Source organism: Amblyomma mixtum, chromosome 1 (genome assembly GCF_055824585.1).
Source record: "Amblyomma mixtum isolate Tamu chromosome 1, ASM5582458v1, whole genome shotgun sequence".
In the NCBI taxonomy this organism is placed as follows: Eukaryota; Metazoa; Arthropoda; class Arachnida; order Ixodida; family Ixodidae; genus Amblyomma; species Amblyomma mixtum.
Window position 1 is genome coordinate 107,658,558 of NC_143012.1, and position 17,574 is coordinate 107,676,131.

General features: G+C 51.0%; 1 pseudogene; it reads right to left on the minus strand.

Annotated features, from left to right (window-relative positions):
* Positions 1-1,838: 1,838 nt before the first annotated feature.
* On the minus strand, positions 1,839-16,199 carry LOC149367477 (uncharacterized; annotated as a pseudogene).
* Positions 16,200-17,574: the final 1,375 nt, after the last annotated feature.

The following is a 17,574-nucleotide window of genomic DNA, read 5'->3' on the forward strand; positions in this document are numbered from 1 at the left end:
ACCACGCAGCCTCTGTACCCTCCGGCCATGACTTAAGCCGCAGCTGTGCGCCGTCCTGCACCTCGACGACGGGACCCAAGCCCCCATCGCCCTCAGCCAGCTGCGCTTGATCGCCGCCCTCTCGCCCCAACCCGCGCGTCCTACGAGCGTCGCACACAGCCGAGGAAATGCGACGAGTGGAGAACTCCCGACCAGCGCCACCCACTATGCTTCCACTGCGGCGAAGCCGGTCACATTCACCGGTACTGTCCACACAGGAGAAGGGGTATTCGAGGGTTTTCTTACGACGCTCCACGACCCCTACCCGGCCAGAGACCAGCCGAAATCGAAGAGTTTTTGCGTCGGGAAGGATTCTCATCGCCGAGCCGCCTATCGCGTTCTCCGTCTCCATCGTCCCCGCGCTATGTATCTCCTAACCGAGGTTACGCCATGCGTGGACGCTCCCCCAGCCCCTGAAGGTTAAACTGAATAAAGCAGCCTCTGGAGGTGAGGTTGCTTCTGAGCGCAAGAACTAAGATCCTCCATCGACGACAACACATGACTATGCCTCAACTACGACGACGATAACTACGACGACGACGCCAACTACGACGACGACCGACGACGACGACACGGCCAGACTTGAAGCTTTTACCGCTGCCCTTAAACCTTATTATGAACAAAGACTCGAAGTTAGCATTCTCCGTGTTTATTTTCATTTTAGAGCATCGAGATGATGATTCTTTGAGAGGGGGGGGGGGGGTACTGCCACGTATCATTGTAGTGCCCGTTGTTCGCGCTCAAGGCCGCAGGAAAGGGGTGTTATCATTTTCGTATGTGACGCGAGAAGCGACTGGACTAATCTCGCTTGATCACAGCCATGCCGAGCTGCATCTACGTGTTTCCAGATTACTCTAGATGATCTCGACCTGTTATCTCGAAGTTTCCTTGCCGGCTTTAAATTGAGCGATGCCACGAGCGGCGGGCATTCGTAGTTCGACGATTGACGAGCACGCTTGTTGCTTACGCCGCCACCGAGTGATTCAGTTCTTTTGCGGGCGCAAGTGAGCCCCAATAAAGAGCTTCGTTTGCAAGTCTTTCTGGTGTCTTCCTGACCGCTGGACTGCTGCTGCTCAATTCTATCGGATCGTGTCTTAGGGGAGAGAATGCGCCATAATTTATTGGGGTTTTTTAAGAGGATTGAATGTAAATCGGAGGAAAAAAATTTTTTGGTGGAGGTCAATTTTTCGCTATATTCTTTTGCGCACTTATGGTACCGTTCCCATGCTACAGGATGGTTAGGCAAGTTAGCTCTTCGGTACAGTCGTTTTTTCCTATTAAGAAGTCTTTTGAGTCGTCTATTGAGCCATTCGTTGTTAGAATCGGATTTTACAGTGAAGGACGGAGTGTGCATGTTTTTCAGGTTGCTTTTGGTTCCTTGCCAGCTTTAAATTGAGAGCGGCCAAGAACTGCAGTCATTCTGTCCGACGTCCGCCGAGCGCGCTAGTTGATTCCACCACCGCCGGTCATTCAGTCCATTGTGGGTACAGGTCTGCCCAATAAACAGTTTTATTTAAAAGCACTTTTCCCTGCATTACTCAATGCCCGGACTGCATTGCATTGCTCAGTGCCGGGTAAACCCGAGGTCCAGCTGTTGGTTCGTAGTGCCAACCCTGCACGATTTCTTCTTGCAAGCTGTTCGGAACGACGAGGAGTTACGCGGTCTTGTGGGCGAAGTGCTTCTTTACAAGCATGCCGTTTCAAGATACACAAAGGATAAACCGTGCTTGAATGCTCCTGAGGGTGGAGAAAACGCCTTCGAGATACTGGATGAGAAGCTGTAGGTCGTAGTCCGGTCGTTAGTGCTGCGGGAAGTCGCTGGTGCCTATACGTACCAAAAAGGCATCCTCATCGGCATCTTCCAGCGGCTTGTGGACAAGGGCTCGAGATAGGAAGTCCGTATCGGTGTGCTTAAGTCCAGACTTGTAGACGACGGTGTTATGACTCCTGAAGGTACAGGGAAATTGTCTTTGACTTGGGAAAACTGACTTGGAGAAAGTTGATGTGGTCGGGTGGAGGGCGCAGGGTTACTTGAGCGCTAAGAGTTATAACCAGTGCGGGAACGGACCGGCGGCCGCGCAAGGGGCGCACTTCCTTTTGGGGTCCTGGATGGGGGTCGGGCAGGCCATCAAGGGATGTGTCCCCACACAGCGGATGCAACAAGCCTTCGAAGCGTCGTTTTGCACCGTGCATGGCTTCAATGCGTGGCCATATTGCACACAACAGGTGCAGAGCGGCATATGCAGGTCTTGCGCACCTCGTCCGAAATCCACCCGAGGGTCACGCGACGTGCCGCGCATAGACGAACGAAGGCAGGGGAGTCCACTTCGAGGACGTAGACAAACTGTCCAGATCTTAGGAGAAAAGAAAGCCTTGCCTTGCAGGAGGATTGATCCAGATGGAGAGTGGGGTTCCGGCGGGCAAGTGCCATGACTAGGTCCTGTGGCCGCACGTCGGGGTCGACCCTAGCCAGGCGAATATGCGGGGTCCTCTGTCGGGGGACACAAACATTGATCGAAGTTCTAGTGGCCTCGATGCGGGTAATGGCGGCCTTGAGGCGGTTAAGGTCCGCAGGGTCGCTGGCGGCAACCCTCAGACGGCAAGGCCGAAGGGCAACAATTCCGATTCTCTCGACCTCGGAATCGATGTTCGCCTTAATCAATGCAGCCACCTCGCGGCCGACGTCCCCCGAGGCCGCGACGGAAGTTAACAGCTGATGTGGCACTTGGTTCGGTCGGGAGTCCCTAGCAGAAGGGTGCTCTGGCGGGCAAGGGGTTGCGTCCAGGGCTAGAATTTCAATATCCTTCTGCAGAACAGAAACAGGAGCATCACGCAGGGCATCAGCGAAAGTCCGGGGGACCAATGCCTCCCGCCTCAGATCGCGAAGTTCCGCCTCAGCCGGGGGACCCTAGCGAAATCTCTGCAAGCTGTGTTCTAACGGCGTCCAGCTCGCGCTGCCTGGCTTCTAAAAAGGTATGGAACGTCCTTGAATGGTTGGTCTCGGCGACCGCGCACCCACCCAAAAGTACGCCGTTTGGCGATATAGGTCGCATACCAGAGAGAGGAGGACGGCGGGGGCTGTAGGACCTATTTTGCTTTCTTTGTCTAAAAATCGTAGTGAAAATCTGTTCATAAGCCCGCATGGTTTCAGCGTCCGTGCCCAGCTCCAAGCGGGCGGGTTGCTTCGACTCCAGAAACCTTTCCGGCTGCAGCGAGAAACCAGGCCGCCACGAGAAATGAGAGACTGCAGGTCCTAAGGGGGCACAGGAGGCATCGCCGGAATGGTCGACAAGGGCAGGCTCCTGAAGCATGGCAGCAAGCAAAAGGATGTCCTTGTGGTCCGAACACTTCTCCGAGGCAGTGCCAGGATTCACCCCGTGCGAAAAAGAGCCGCTCGTGGGTGGTGGGCTATCTGGAATAATCAGGTCTGTCTTGGCCAAGCTGGCAGCTGGCAGGCCTAACCAGCCAGCCGCCAGAGACCACACGCCGGCAAAACTGCAAAAAGGAAACACGGACCTCAATGGAAGAGATCACTCGGAGGGTTCCCGAAGTCGGAGGGTTCCCGAAAATCAATCACCGCCTCTTCAGAATAGGGATTGCAGCCATCCGGTCGCCTGCCGGACACGCACGTCCGCACAAAAGTTGAAGTTGAACCATCTTTCCTCGCAGTCGCCGGACCGGCTGGACGCGTAATGTCTGGCCTGTGCGCTCCGGCGTCCGCAAGCTTTCGGATCAGCTCAAAAAACGGTCGTACGACGGCCCGTAGGCCTGCAAACACTTTGCGAAAGAAATCTACGCTTCAAGGCTGATCAGCATATTGCGAACTTGTCGCAGACAACAACCCGGCCCACGAATGTAACGACCAATACCCAGCGCCACCACTGTTTGCCGCCAGTAGCACCCTCTGCGTAAACAAACTGGGATATTTAAACTTAACAATCCATGAAAACTAGACAGAGCCGAGAGATTAAGAAGAAACAAAGTTATTAAAATGGCAGATTATTCTTCCGTACTGCAAAATTCCACCTATAAGAAGTTTCGTGATCTGATGAAAACTATTTCAGACAGCCATGGAAAATCAGCAGTAATTACCGCACATTCGAAAACGCTGCATTCATTCCCAGTATTCAGCGCCACGAGGTTGATCGTCGCGGCCGTGCCAACTACAAGTGTTTTTTTCCAGATGTCCTGGGCTTAATTACACCGGAAATATGTGGACAACGCTGGGCGCGTGGGCTATAGGATGTGTGGAGAGATCCGCACCCCAGCGCATTTCTAACAGCGAGGGTGAGCTGCTTCTAAAAGTCAGTTTACACAAAATCCCGTTCTCTAGACCACAGCGCTTGTCGCCTGTGGCTCATATCCACGCTGAGAGCCGACTTACCGATAGGGAACGGCTGCTGAATCGCCATTTGTTCTGAAAAATTGCAAAACAAAAAGCAAACTTCAGAAAACGCGCAGAGCGCTGCATTTGAGCGTGCTCCTGATATTCGAAAACCTCCGCCCCTCCCTCTCCCAAACGGACGCGGCAAAACCGGGATAGTATGATTTGTGTTAATGTACCGTACAGGACACTCTGCGGACGAACCTTAAAAAACACTGAGCACTAACTAGCAAATGCCAACATGTGGTGCGAAAGCTTGCTTTAAGGAAACAAAAATCAAACGAAAAAAAAGTGAAATCGAGTCCAACGTCAACATTTGAAATTCGATTTGTGCAGAAAGAAAGAGAGCATACGCATTACATATGGGTCGTGACCCGACACATATAGCAGGATGCACTTCAATCAGATCGACAATTTTGTCAGCTTACGCGATATAGTTTGCTATTGTGAAGTGTGTTATTCTTAGAAATTGTTTGATGAGTTTTATTGTGTTTGACTAGCTGAAATTCCCGACCTGCATCATATATTTTACGCAGATGACATCACTCTCTGGTGTTCATCTGGCTCTCCCGGTCACGTACAGGACACACTGCAACGTGGCCTAGATCTCATCGACTCCTTTCTCACCACCGCTGGCCTCTCTCCTGCTCCTGAGAAATCCGAGCTTCTCCTTCTCAACCATTCCTCCTACCAGCGCTCACACAACCACTTCGTCTCTCTCCACCTTTCTGGCTCTCCCATTCCTGTCGTCACACAGTGCAAAGTTCTTGGCTTCCCTTTGCATGCGGCTAAGAATGTGCAATCCCTTCACCGCGCTGTCACCACCTGCCACTCTGTAACTCACCTCCTGCGGCGCGTGGTCACTCGACGCTCAGGTCTCCACGAGGCTCACGCGTGCCGAGTTGCCCACGCGCTGGCCCTCAACAAGGTCTTGTACTTTGCACCCTACGCTTCCTTCACTCAGACTCAACTTAACGCTCTCGAGACTGCCCTTGTGGGCCTCTACAAGGCAGCTCTCAACCTCCCTATCACTACCTCTACCACTAGGCTCTTTGCCACAGGCCTCTTCCATCCTCTTCGTTCTCTTCTCAGTCTCCATCGTGACTCGCAGCTTGCCCGGCTTTCCCTTACCCGTCAGGGTCAGTGGTTATTGACTCAAGCGGGTATCTCGCCCATTATAATTTCCCCGTTTACCTCTCCTATTCCCACCCCCGCCCCCAATCTTCGTATCCTTCCCCTCCCGACCAACATGTCCCCCGTCCTGCACGCCGGATGTCGTCATGCGGCCGCACAGCACCATTCCCCTCTCTTTGATACCCAGGGTGTAGCTTACACGGATGCCTCCTTCGTGGCTCCTCGAGGTTCCTGCGGCTACGCCCTGTACCATCCACACCTCCCTGCTCCTGAAACCCACACCAGCGGGCCGTATCTACACCCTCCAGAGGCATTGTCCCTCGAGGTCCTCGCCATTGCGCATGCCCTCCAATCATTTTCCCTCCTTCCCTCTCTCCAAGAGTACACAGTCTATTCGGACTCACAAGCCGCTATACACCACATACAGAAACGCACCCTGACCCCTTCTCTCCAACAGGAGGTCGAACGAGCGGTCTTCGCACTGCAGCCTTCCATCGTTTTCCTCCGCTGGGTCCCTGGGCATTCAGGGATTGACGGCAATGAGCTGGCCCATCAGCTCGCCCGCGACACACTTTTCCGGGCACCGTTGATCCCCTGGCCCAAGCCCTCGGAGGACGGTGGGAGACTCACCCTTCGCCGCACCATAAAAGAGGTCTACCTTGAGCTCCGCCTCGACAAACGCCTTTACGCTCCCCCTCATCCATCACTCACGGTGCCGGAGTCTCGCCTTCTTCGGCACATTCAGATGAATGCAGTTATCACCCCGTCCCGCCTCTTCCTCTATCGCTATCGATCGGACCCTTCCTGTCCCAACTGCCCCTGTATCTATGCGGACCTGGCCCATTGCCACTTCTATTGCCCGCCTGCTCAGCAGTCGGGTTCCTTCCCCCCTCCCTCTCTATCCATCACCACCTGGCTCGACTGGCTTGGCGCTGAAGGGGAAGAAGAACAGCGGCTTCTGGTCGCCCAGGCGGTCGAAATGCTCGGCCTGTAAATTATGGTCGATTAAAAGTCTTTACTACTACTACTACTACAGCTGTTGAGCACTATATCCAGATAGTGGTTGCTTCCTAAGCAACTCGTTGCAAGGGCTTTTCCACGGTTGCAACCACCACCTGATCCTAAGAAATATTTTGTTCTAGAAGTATTTTGAAGACAACCTGCTCCCAAAAGCTGCTAACGGTGACCCACATCTGCTGCTGACGCATTCTATGCGGTTCTCAACTCGAGGTCTCGGCGTTACTCGTGACCCTTGTGCAGTTAGGGCCCAGGAAAGCAGGCCGTTCGGAGTCATATCACTGAATCGAGTGGCGCTCGGGTTTTGCCTGCTAATTTTGTAACTGTCCCCGTAAGCGAGCTCTAGTAGGCGTGGAGTATAGCCAACTAGCTGCTGTCAGGGGTTTTTAAAGTTCGCAAGCCAACAGAAAGCGCGGTGGTCACTTGCCACCTTTAAAGTTAGGCTGTAGCAGCGCCCTCTCTGTGCGACTGGCGCGGCCGAAAAAAACGAAGTGACACGAGCGGTGTGCCGGAACGCTTTGGCGCCGAGAAGACTCAAGGGCGATGACGAGGCATTCAAAGGAAACCTGTTCTGCACCCGTTTCGTTCGTGCCCTTCCTCCCGCTCTGCACGGCCATACAAGTAGGGACCGACAATCTAATACGAGGTCTGTTAGAAAAGTATCCGACTATTTTTTTTTTTTGCGAACACCTGATGGATATGATAGAAGCTTGCTTGCACCAGCCGACCTTGAACCTTCGTGCACATGTAGGGATATTTTCCGGCCTGCCGATAGCGTCAGTCGCTGGGACGCAGCGTTTGAGTGAGGCAGTGCGCAGTGCTCTCGTCGGTTTTTTATTACAAGAAAAATGGCGGAGCGACAGGAGCAGTGCTACTGCATCAAATTTTGCCAGAAAAGGGATGACAACCAAGTGGAAACTGTTCGGAATATTCAGTGCGGCTTTCGGTGAAGATGCTATGAGCAGCACACAAATTAAACAGTCGTACAATTGGTTTAAAGACGGCCGCACATCGGCGGAGACCGAGCCACGCTCCGGTCGGCCATCATCATGCCGAAATGTCCAGGTCATTGCCAAAGTGAACGCTGTGGTGATGCGGGACCGTCGTGTGACTATCCGAGAAATTGTGGAAGAGGTGGACATCAGCAATTTTTCTGCCCATTCCACTATCCCCGAAGATTTCGCAATGGAGAGAGTTGCGGCGAAATTCGTGCGGAAGCTGCTCACGGCGGAGCAAAAGCAGCTTCGTGTTGAAGTCTCGCAGGACATGCTAGATTCCACAAACAGTGACCCCGACTTCATTAACACCATAATCACTGGTGACGAGTCTTGGGTGTACGGGTACGACCCGGAAACCAAATCCCAGTCGTCACAGTGGAAGCATTTCATGTCACCGAGACCAAAGAAGGCCCGCCAAGTGCGCAGCAATGTCAAAGTGATGCTGACAGCTTTCTTTGACTCCCTCTGTGTGGCACACCACGAGCACGCACCCTACAGGATCAAGCAATGACCAAAGAGTACTATAGGGATGTCTTCCGTCGCCTACGTGGTGCTTTGCGGCGCAAGAGACCGGAGATGATATCAACAGGAAATTGCCGCATCCATCACGACAATGCTCCTGCACATTCCTCGCACTTGATTCAGACTTTTTTGGCGAAAAACCAGACTCCTGTAGTTCAGCAGACTCCTTACTCTCCTGATATGGCCTCCTACGACTTCCGTCTGTTTCCCAAGGTCAAGAGGACATTGAAAGGACCGCGATTTTAGACAAGAGAGGACATTATGGCTGCAACGACAGCTGAGCTAAACTCCATTCCGAAAGAGGCCTTTTCGGAATACTTCCAACAATGGCAGCGCTGCTGGGAGAAGTGTGTGGAGTCTCAAGGAGACTACTTTGAAGGTGATTGTGCTTCCAACGCTCCAGTTAAGCCAGTTTATTTTCTTCGGCCAAAGGTCGGATACTTCTCTAACAGACCTCGTATACGACGAGGCAACATCGAATATAAACATGGTCACAGAATTTCGGTTGGGGCGCCTATTCGCCGACGACGACTAAGTGCAAAGTTTTAGGCCGCTATTTGGAATAGTACAGTCTTTGTCAAAAGTAACTAGGCTGCATGGTTTGCTTCTAGCTCGTACAGTGAAGCCCTTACAGCTTCCGTGAAGCTGAAATGGTCGTTAATGGTAAGGACTGGGGGTCTTCTTACCTTCAACACCTTTATTTCTTTAGGAAAGCCACAAGGGCCCCCCATACAAGCTAGCAGCAAACCATGCAGCCTGGTTACTTTTGACAAAGACGGTACATACAGGTAATCGACGACTAGCAAGGGCTTTGCGAACTGGTGGTTCTGGACTAGGCGATAGCATCCTACGGGTGCCGCGCACGCGCGGAAGTGGGGTAAGATGTACCCTCCAAAGAGCTCATTTCACGCCGTATCTGACACTAGTCTTTTTCTTTGTTGAGCTTCCTTAGTACGGCTGTCCTTACGCTCCGAGCAATATTTCTTTAGGAGTGGGTTAACGGCAACAAACGTTTTCTTTTTTCCCCACTATCCACGCATAGTAGGACATGCGCTTGGCATTATAGCTTTTATTTTGGCTACGCGACACTTGACCGGAGCATTCATCAAGCGGCCTAATAGGTCGCGGGTAGTTTCTGTAGTGCTCCAAGTTATTACTGGTATCTCAATCTCGAAGGCTCGGTGTCCCCTTAAATTCCGTGGCAGAAAACGACATCACTAAGTTTTGGGCACTCATCTTTTGCGCGGGTTGCTATCACCGCCCCAACTGCTTATTGTGGGCGCAGAGTCGGCCAAGTTATTGCTCAGGATAATGAATTCATCGCCCCGTGTTCGAATGATTTTTAAACGACCTTGCCTGTCGACACCACTACATTTAATTATTTTGATTGCAGGCCTGATGCGAAAATGGTGTCTCGTTTACCTGGAGAACGTCATCATACTGAAGAGACTTTTAAAATCACCTAAAGTGGCGATCAATCTATTTTTGTATTCAAGATTGAAGTAACTTTATTTTTTAAGCCGCTCTTTGGTTATTTACTCGTTTGCATATTGTCAGCGCCTAGCTGTCCTTACGTAGATATGCTTTTGTGTGTGAATGATTTCGGCACTTATTTATTGTATTTCATGAGTTTTCTTGTACTTTTGGGGGCTCTGGTACAACTCGCGAAATTCTATAATCTAATAATTGAACTTATTGATTTATTACTATTAGCAGATACTGCGATCACCACACAGTTGTTTCAGCAGGGTGGTACAAGAGTGATTTAAGACAATGGCATGCACAGAAAAAAAAATGCACTGAGCACTGGTTACACAATAGAAAACGCAGTAAATACACAAGGCACAATTGGGCTCAACAACAAAAAAGTAAATGAAGATTAAATTACCACCGAAAGTTACAGCAAACAAGCAAACTAGCAAATAATACAAGATATAGCAATATTCTAAACTAGATAAAAACGCTGCTAATGTTACTGCAGAGACTTAGTTCGTTTTTCAGCTGATTGCAGTCAACTATTGTGTGGGAAAAGAAATAATATTTGAAAGTGTTGTTACGCGAGGAAACCGGCTTATAGTTAGATTGTGCCGGTAGCGAGTACTCTATTTTTAACAGAAATATATGATACTAGTTCTGTCAGTCATATAATGACTATTAATTAATTGGTACAAAACATTCAGTCGTGAGTAACGATTCTTTTGCGCCAAGGGAGTAGGATTCGCCCCCTTTCAAAGATCCGTAATAGAAGTTCTGGTAAATGTGTTATAATTGAAACGCGCAGCTCTTCCCTATAACATTTCTAGTTTAGGAATACTAGATTTTTGTAAAATGGTCCCAAATCATGACAGAGTAGTCCAAAGTAGGTAATACAACTGATTTATAAGCCGACAGACGTATAGAAGGAGTAGAAAAATAAGCGCACGCCTGAGGAAAAAAGTTTAGTGTTAGAGTTTGGAGTTGGGTAGTAAATGTGGGTACACCAATTAAGATCATCCGAGATCCAAAGCGTTAAGTACTTACACCTGCTTACTTCAGAAAGCAAGGTTTTAATAATACTTTAGTAAAAAAAAATTGCCGACGATTATGTTACCTCGTATTGCGAAAATTGAGCGCAGCACATCAGCTGTTTCAGCTTTTCGATAGACTGAGGCAAAGAATTCGAGCAAAACATGTGCGTACAATTGCAGACAACTAGTTATTTTTCACACATATTCCGTCTACAAGAAAGACTCCGCAAATCGTTCATGATTGTCATGAAGGAAGCTTTGTGGCCGGAGAAATAGTTAAATATATGGTCGACTTGGTGCACTGAAGCCTGGTTCCCAAAGAAGAGGTCCATTCAAGTATTTCGCGAGGTTGTCACAGCCGTGCGAGGCGTTACAAGGGAGAGGAAAGGCATGTTCTCCCACATGAGCGTTAAGCAATTCCTGTTTATTTGTTTTTATATCTACGTTAAAGTCCCCACCCAATCTTCCACCCTGGAAGATGGCAGTTAATGGTTGATCGCGAGAGTTCGCTCACCGTTGCCAGCGCTGGCGCATACGGCAAGCCTACATCTCTCTCTCTCATCGCACCACATAGATTTAAGCGCGAATTAGGGTGTCCACTAACCCAGGGAGCCAGTTATGCGCAGTACCTCTCCTTAAAATGATCGGAGTACAAAACTTTCTCGAAGCGAACGAGAAATGAACACAACGAACGCCGACAGTTTATGGCTTTAGCGCCGCGTTCAACTCATGAAGCGCTCATCTGTCACTACCACCACTTCGCTTAAAGCACGATTGAGGGGTCCACTTTTCCAAGAGGGCAGTTATGCGCCTTCCCTCTGCTTCAGGTGTCCACCGAGATGTGAACACCTCCCCCTCACCTCACGCTACGTGTATCCTGGCATAGCAGAGCTAAGCCACTGCCAATTTTATGCGAAGCATACTACTCTAGCTACCACTTCAGCCCTTCACCGTGGTTATGCGCCTCCAAATCACGTGATACATGACGTCACACAACGTGACACGATGACGTCACGACAGTAGAGAAACGGGGGCCCACCTCGCGCCGTCGCAGTGGTTGTGCGCCTCCAAATCACGTGATACATGACGTCATAACACGTGACACGATTACGTCACGACAGTGGAGAAACGGGGGCCCATCTCGCGCCGTCGCTGTGGTTGTGCGCCTCCAAATCACGTGATACATGACGTCACACCACGTGACACGATGACGTCACGACAGTGGAGAAACGGGGGCCCACCTCGCGCCGTCGCTGTGGTTGTGCGCCTCCAAATCACGTGACACGATGATGCCACACCACGTGACACGATGACGTCACGGCAGTGGAGAAACGGGGGCCCACCTCGCGCCGTCGCTATGGTTGTGTGCCTCCAAATCACGTGATACATGACGTCACACCACGTGACACGATGACGTCACGACAGTGGAGAAACGGGGGCCCACCTCCCGCCGTCGCTGTGGTTGTGCGCCTCCAAATTACGCGACACGATGATGCTTCGCATTCTCCAGGCTTAACCAAGTTAAGCCTCAGCCATTTTTTTTTTCGTATTGGTGTCTCTGCATTGTGAACACTCGTGTTTCAGGGTCTGCAAAATAAAACCCCGAATTCCGGCGCTACACGCGCCGTCACGCCTCCGAGGTCATGCCCCGACTCGACACAATCGAGTTCACACCGCAACGTACAGACGTGAGTAGGCTCGTATAGGAGCAAAAACTAGACGCTCGCCTTCATTGAAAAAAAAGGACCCAATCGCGCAATCAATAATGTTATATGGAAATCAGCGCTATTGCAAACTATACGAAGGAACGAGATACTACTACCTCTCTGTTGTTTCTTTCCTTTTCGGTCTGGATTGTTCGCAAGAGTTTCTAGTTCTACGCACTCACGTCTTTTATGTCTCGCAGTGATTGGGTGGCAAATTTTAGGACAGGAATTTTCTAATTATTCCTTATTTCGAATGCAGAAGAGTCCACATATATATACCGCAGTTCTTTTTTGCTTAACAGTTGTTCCTGCGCAAGGCATGTTGACGGGCTAGTTGGTTATTCATCTTGAAACTTGGGAAAAAACCCACGTCTGGGCAAGAGCAAATTCAAGCAGGCGAGGCTTTATTGGAAGCCTTTCACATGAAGAAAAAGGCAGCCTTGTACGTGAGTGACACATCAGTTAGGTTGTATGCGGCGGAGTACGATTTTCTGAGCAATAATGTTCGTGCTAGGCGATAAGTCAGGGCTGCGATAAGGCACGTGGTGTGTAGATGTGGGCGTTGCCTGAGAATATAAATGTATGTGTTTTTTCGAGCAATAAATCGTTGGAAGTTGGCCCCTGTCCGTTGTCTCCTCGTCTCTTTTTGTGTCGTGAAAGTCATTTGCGCCTATGTGGGTTTTTTTCCCAAGTTTCAAGTTGTTGCTGCGACGCGCTTCTTTTCTTTCCTTTTTCTCTTTCCTCTGACCTTTTAACTCTCCTCTATCTGCACGTGGCAGCGGTGGTGGCTTGGCTCGAGCCAGTAGGCAGGCCCGTGCAATTTCCTTCTCATCCTTCTCTCAGTCACAACAACAGCTTAACAGTACATTGATGGGCTAGTTGCTGGAGCATTGTCTAACAAAAAAACAGCGCTAATTTAACACACACCACACAGAAAGACGGACAGGACGGGCGCAAATTCCAAATGAGTTTATTTAAGGCCACATGTTGCATATATGTAGCCCGAAGAAGGTGAAGGCATGCGCATTTCCGAAATGGCACAAAACCAAAAAACAGCGAACAAAGTAGAGCATCTTTATTGACCAGAGAGGGCAGACAACTCTTAATCGCGTATTTTTAGCAAGCTGTGTTCACTTTCTCGCAGGGAGATACAAGTTTTGCTCTCTGCCCTTTCTCGTTAATGTCCCTCCTGTGTCGTTTCCATTGGGAAAAGAGTCCCTTTAGCGGCACCTGCAGCCCGTTCTTGCCCAATTAGCCCTCCTGATATTCACTTTTAAATCCGAGTAACCTCAGACTTCAATCAATAAAGTTAGAGGCTGGTATTCGGAAAGGGTACTTGGCAATGACCATAATCTTTGTATATAATTAGGTTATAAAAAGTATACAGAGTATAAAAAGCGCCGCCTTTTATACTGGCGTGCATCATTATATTTTGTTCTCTCTCGAGATGCGACCAGAATTATCTCCACTGATGGCGGCCATGATCAACTGCTCCCACGTTTTTCCAGAATGTTGTAGTTGCTTTTGGTTCCCTGCCAGCTTTAAACGTCTTTAAAGCATTCTGTCCGACGACTGCCGAGCGCGCTAGATGATTTCACCGCCGCCGAGTCATTCAGTCCATTGTGGGCGCAAGTCAGCCCAATAAACAGTTTTATTTTACAAGCACTTTTCCCTGCATTGCTCACTGCCCGGACTGCAGTCACCGCTACGTGACATCTGATGGAAGTGCCGGGTAAAACCGAGGTGTCCAGCTGTTGGTTCGTACAGCGAACCTTCCACGATTTCTTCTTGTAAGCTGTTCGGATCGACGAGGAGGTACGCGGTCTTCTTGTGGGCAAAGTTCTTCTTCAAAAGAATGCCGTTCCAAGGTACAAAAAACTGGCAGTGGTTTAGCTCTGGTTAAACCGGGTAAATTGCGTTAGCAATGGTGCACGCATTCTTGTGGCGATTATTCGGCGCGCTGCCCTCACCAGGTAGCATTGCGGCGTTCCTGAGCAGTCAGGTGTTGAGACACATCGGTGACCGATGAGGTGGAACCACTCTGCGAGGTAGAACGTTGTCGCCGAGCTGCATCCTTAGCACGACGCTTTGCAAGACGTTACTCACGCTGTTCTGGCGTCTCTTGTGCATGTCGCTTTCTCGCTTCTTCCTGTCGCTGCCACTTGACTGACTGTCTGAAAAAACTTTATATTTAAAATATGTACAGGGAGCAAGTGGAGCGGTCCTTAAAGGGCCGTCCCTTACAAACTAGGTGGGCTGCTCATTACAGGAGCAATTGGCTGTAGCTGCTGCTTGGACGCGCCCGACCAGGGCCTTTTGGCTCGCCAGGTCAGAGCAGCCGAGCAGGGCCGCCTCCCAGTCCTCCCGGGTAGGGTTGGGGATAGGGGGAAGGTGCGGGGTCGATTGGCATGCCCACACCATGTGGTAAAGGTCCGAAAACTTTTCCCTACAGCGCGGGCACTCCCCTGTGCACACAGGGTCGAAATGTTTGATGACTGCCGGTCAGCAGTGTTTTAGTATAAAGGCGAAGGAGTAAGCGTTCCTCCGCCTTCGTGAGACCCTTGCAGGGCTTAGGAAAGATTGCATGGCCAAATTGGATGATTTCCTTGAAGGTAAAAGCCGGATTGGGGTCGGAGTCCGCATAGGGGGGAGTCGAGGGCGATTCCCGGAGAGTGAGCGCGTAGGCAGCGGCGTCGGCCGCTTCGTTGCCCTCGAGACCCGTGTGCGCGGGAGTCCATACCCATACTATTGTGCGGTACACGGGAGCCCCGAGGTAATTGCTATTTCGAAGTATTTGGTATGCCAAATAGGGAATAAAGCCCCTTTCGATGTTCCTGCAGGCCCCTCGCGAGTCGGTAACGATGACCCGCGAGACCTGATCTGCGGTGGCGAGCGCGATTGCCACCTCTTCCGCATGAGTAATGTCGTGTGCTTTGAACGTAAGCTTGTTCACTGCGGTGCTTTGGTGGACGACTGCGGCCGTGTACCATCCCCCATGGTGTGGGCCGGTGGCGTCCGCGTAAAATAATCCGTGTTTGTTTCCATAGTAGCGTGCCAAGGCTCCCGCCCGCGCGAGGCGCCGGCCACTATGGTCGTCTCGTGTCATGTTGGCCGGAAGAGGGTGTACGTGCAGGGCGTATCTCCAGATTTCAGGAATGCGCACGCGCTCTTCCGTCAGTGTTGGATGTTGGATGAGAAGTCGGGCAAGCAGGCGGCGACCCGACGGCGTCTTTGAGAGTCTTGTGTAGTGGTTTGTCAAGTGCGCTTCTCGGAGCTCAACGAAGGTGTTGACCATCCCCAGACCCAGGAGGCGCTGGCTGGACGTGGTGACCGGGAGGTCGAGAGCACGTTTGCAGATCTTACGAAGAACCACCTCAAGGGCTTCCTCGTCACATTTGCGAAGGTGGAGGTAAGGAGTCGAGTACAAGACTCGACTGGTTACGAATGCGTGCGCCAGCCGCAAGGCATCTTTGCACCGTAACCCCCCGCGGTTATTGGAAACCCGGCGGACCATGCGGCCCACCTGGTCCCCCACCTTGCGCAATTTGGCCAGTGTTGTGTCGACACGGCGGTGTTTATTGATAAAGAGACCCAGTACTCTGATCTCAGCGTGTTCTGGGATGGGTCCGCTCTCTAGGGACAGTTCGATTTTTGCAGAGCACTTCGGCGAGGGTCGAATGTGCACAAATTCCGATTTGGCCGGAGAGCATTCAAGGCCGCACCGGCGGGCGTAAGCGTCCACAATCGCCGCCGCTTTCTGCAGGTTGGCTTCAATGTCTCCTACCGATCCGTGTTTAGCCCAGATGGTGATGTCGTCGGCATAGAGCGCGTGCTGTATGCCTTCGACACTTTCCAGCTGGGCTGGAAGTTTCATCATTGCCAAATTGAATAGTAGTGATGAGAAGACCGCGCCCTGCGGGGTACCTCTCGTACCTAGTTGGTAGGGGCCGTGTTCTTTGTATCCGGATATACGATTGCCGGGCGGAGAGAAATTGTCTAATGTACTGAAACGTGTTGTGTCCACAGCTGGTTTGGGAGAGGTGCGTCGAAATGATGTCGTGTGTTACATTGTCGAAAGCCCCCTTCAAATCGAGGGCGAGTACTACCTTGTCATTAAGGAGGTATTCGACGGGATTCAGAATTTCGCGGTCTAATTGAAGCAGGACATCCTGCGAGCACCAGTGCGGTCGGAACTCGAACATGGTGTCTGCGAATACATTTTGGTTTTCCAAAAACTCGGACGGCCTGTCTCGCACCATAGTCTCCATCAGCTTTCCCGCACAAGACGTGAGGGAGATGGGGCGGAGGTTGTCCGTGTTTATGGCTTTGCCGGCTTAAGGAATGAAAGTGTCCAGGCCGGTCTTCCAATCGGTTGGGAGGGGTGCCTCACCTAGCCAGATTGAGTTTATGTATGCGAGGAGCGTCTCGTAGGCCAGGTCGGGAAGGTTGGCAAGTAATTTCAGTTATTTTGTCCCTTTCCGGCGCCGTTCCTCGTTTCATTTTACTCAAGGCCGCCTTCAGGTCGTGGAGCCGGAACGGTTGATCCAGTTCCGCGTTCTCGGAACCTGCATACGAGTACGCTGGCCCTCGGCGGCCTTGTTGGATGGAGAGGCATTGATCGCGTAATTTGCATGCTAATTTTGAGGTATCCTGCTGTAGCTATGGATAGCCCGTTGGAGATGTTTTTGTGTCTCGGCTCTGGGTTTAGTCGGATCAGAGGACTGCATAGCAAAGCATTCACGCCAAGGCAAGCGCACATTTATAGACGCTTTACAGCGTGGGAGCATGGGCGCCGTCATATTTGGTCATGTGACCATTCCGCCAAGCTGCCAGGGAGTCCACAGATACCCATTGCCCGTTCGGCTGTACGCCTTGCTCGTCAGTGAATTGGTTTCTAAGGAAAGGAAATGTATCTGTCTCGCATAACTCGGTGGACACCTGAACCTCGCCGTAACGGGAAGAGAAGAAGATGGGAATGAACGAAGTCACCATATTTACTAGACGCGCCTTTGTTCATTCCAAACCATCGATCTGGCATGGCGGAGTGGTTAGCGTGCTCGTCTCGCAATCCGGAGACCCTGTTTCAGTTCCCCAACTCGACCAATTTCCGACCCGATGTTATTTATTTGTGTGGTCTGACTACAAATTAGGCTAATTGCTTAACCGATATCATTCGAATGCAATCGACGCATTGCGCGCCAATGCTGCTAACGCCGGCTTCGAAGGCCAGAAGTGGTGGACCTCCTAGTGGCGCCATCTGTGGTAGA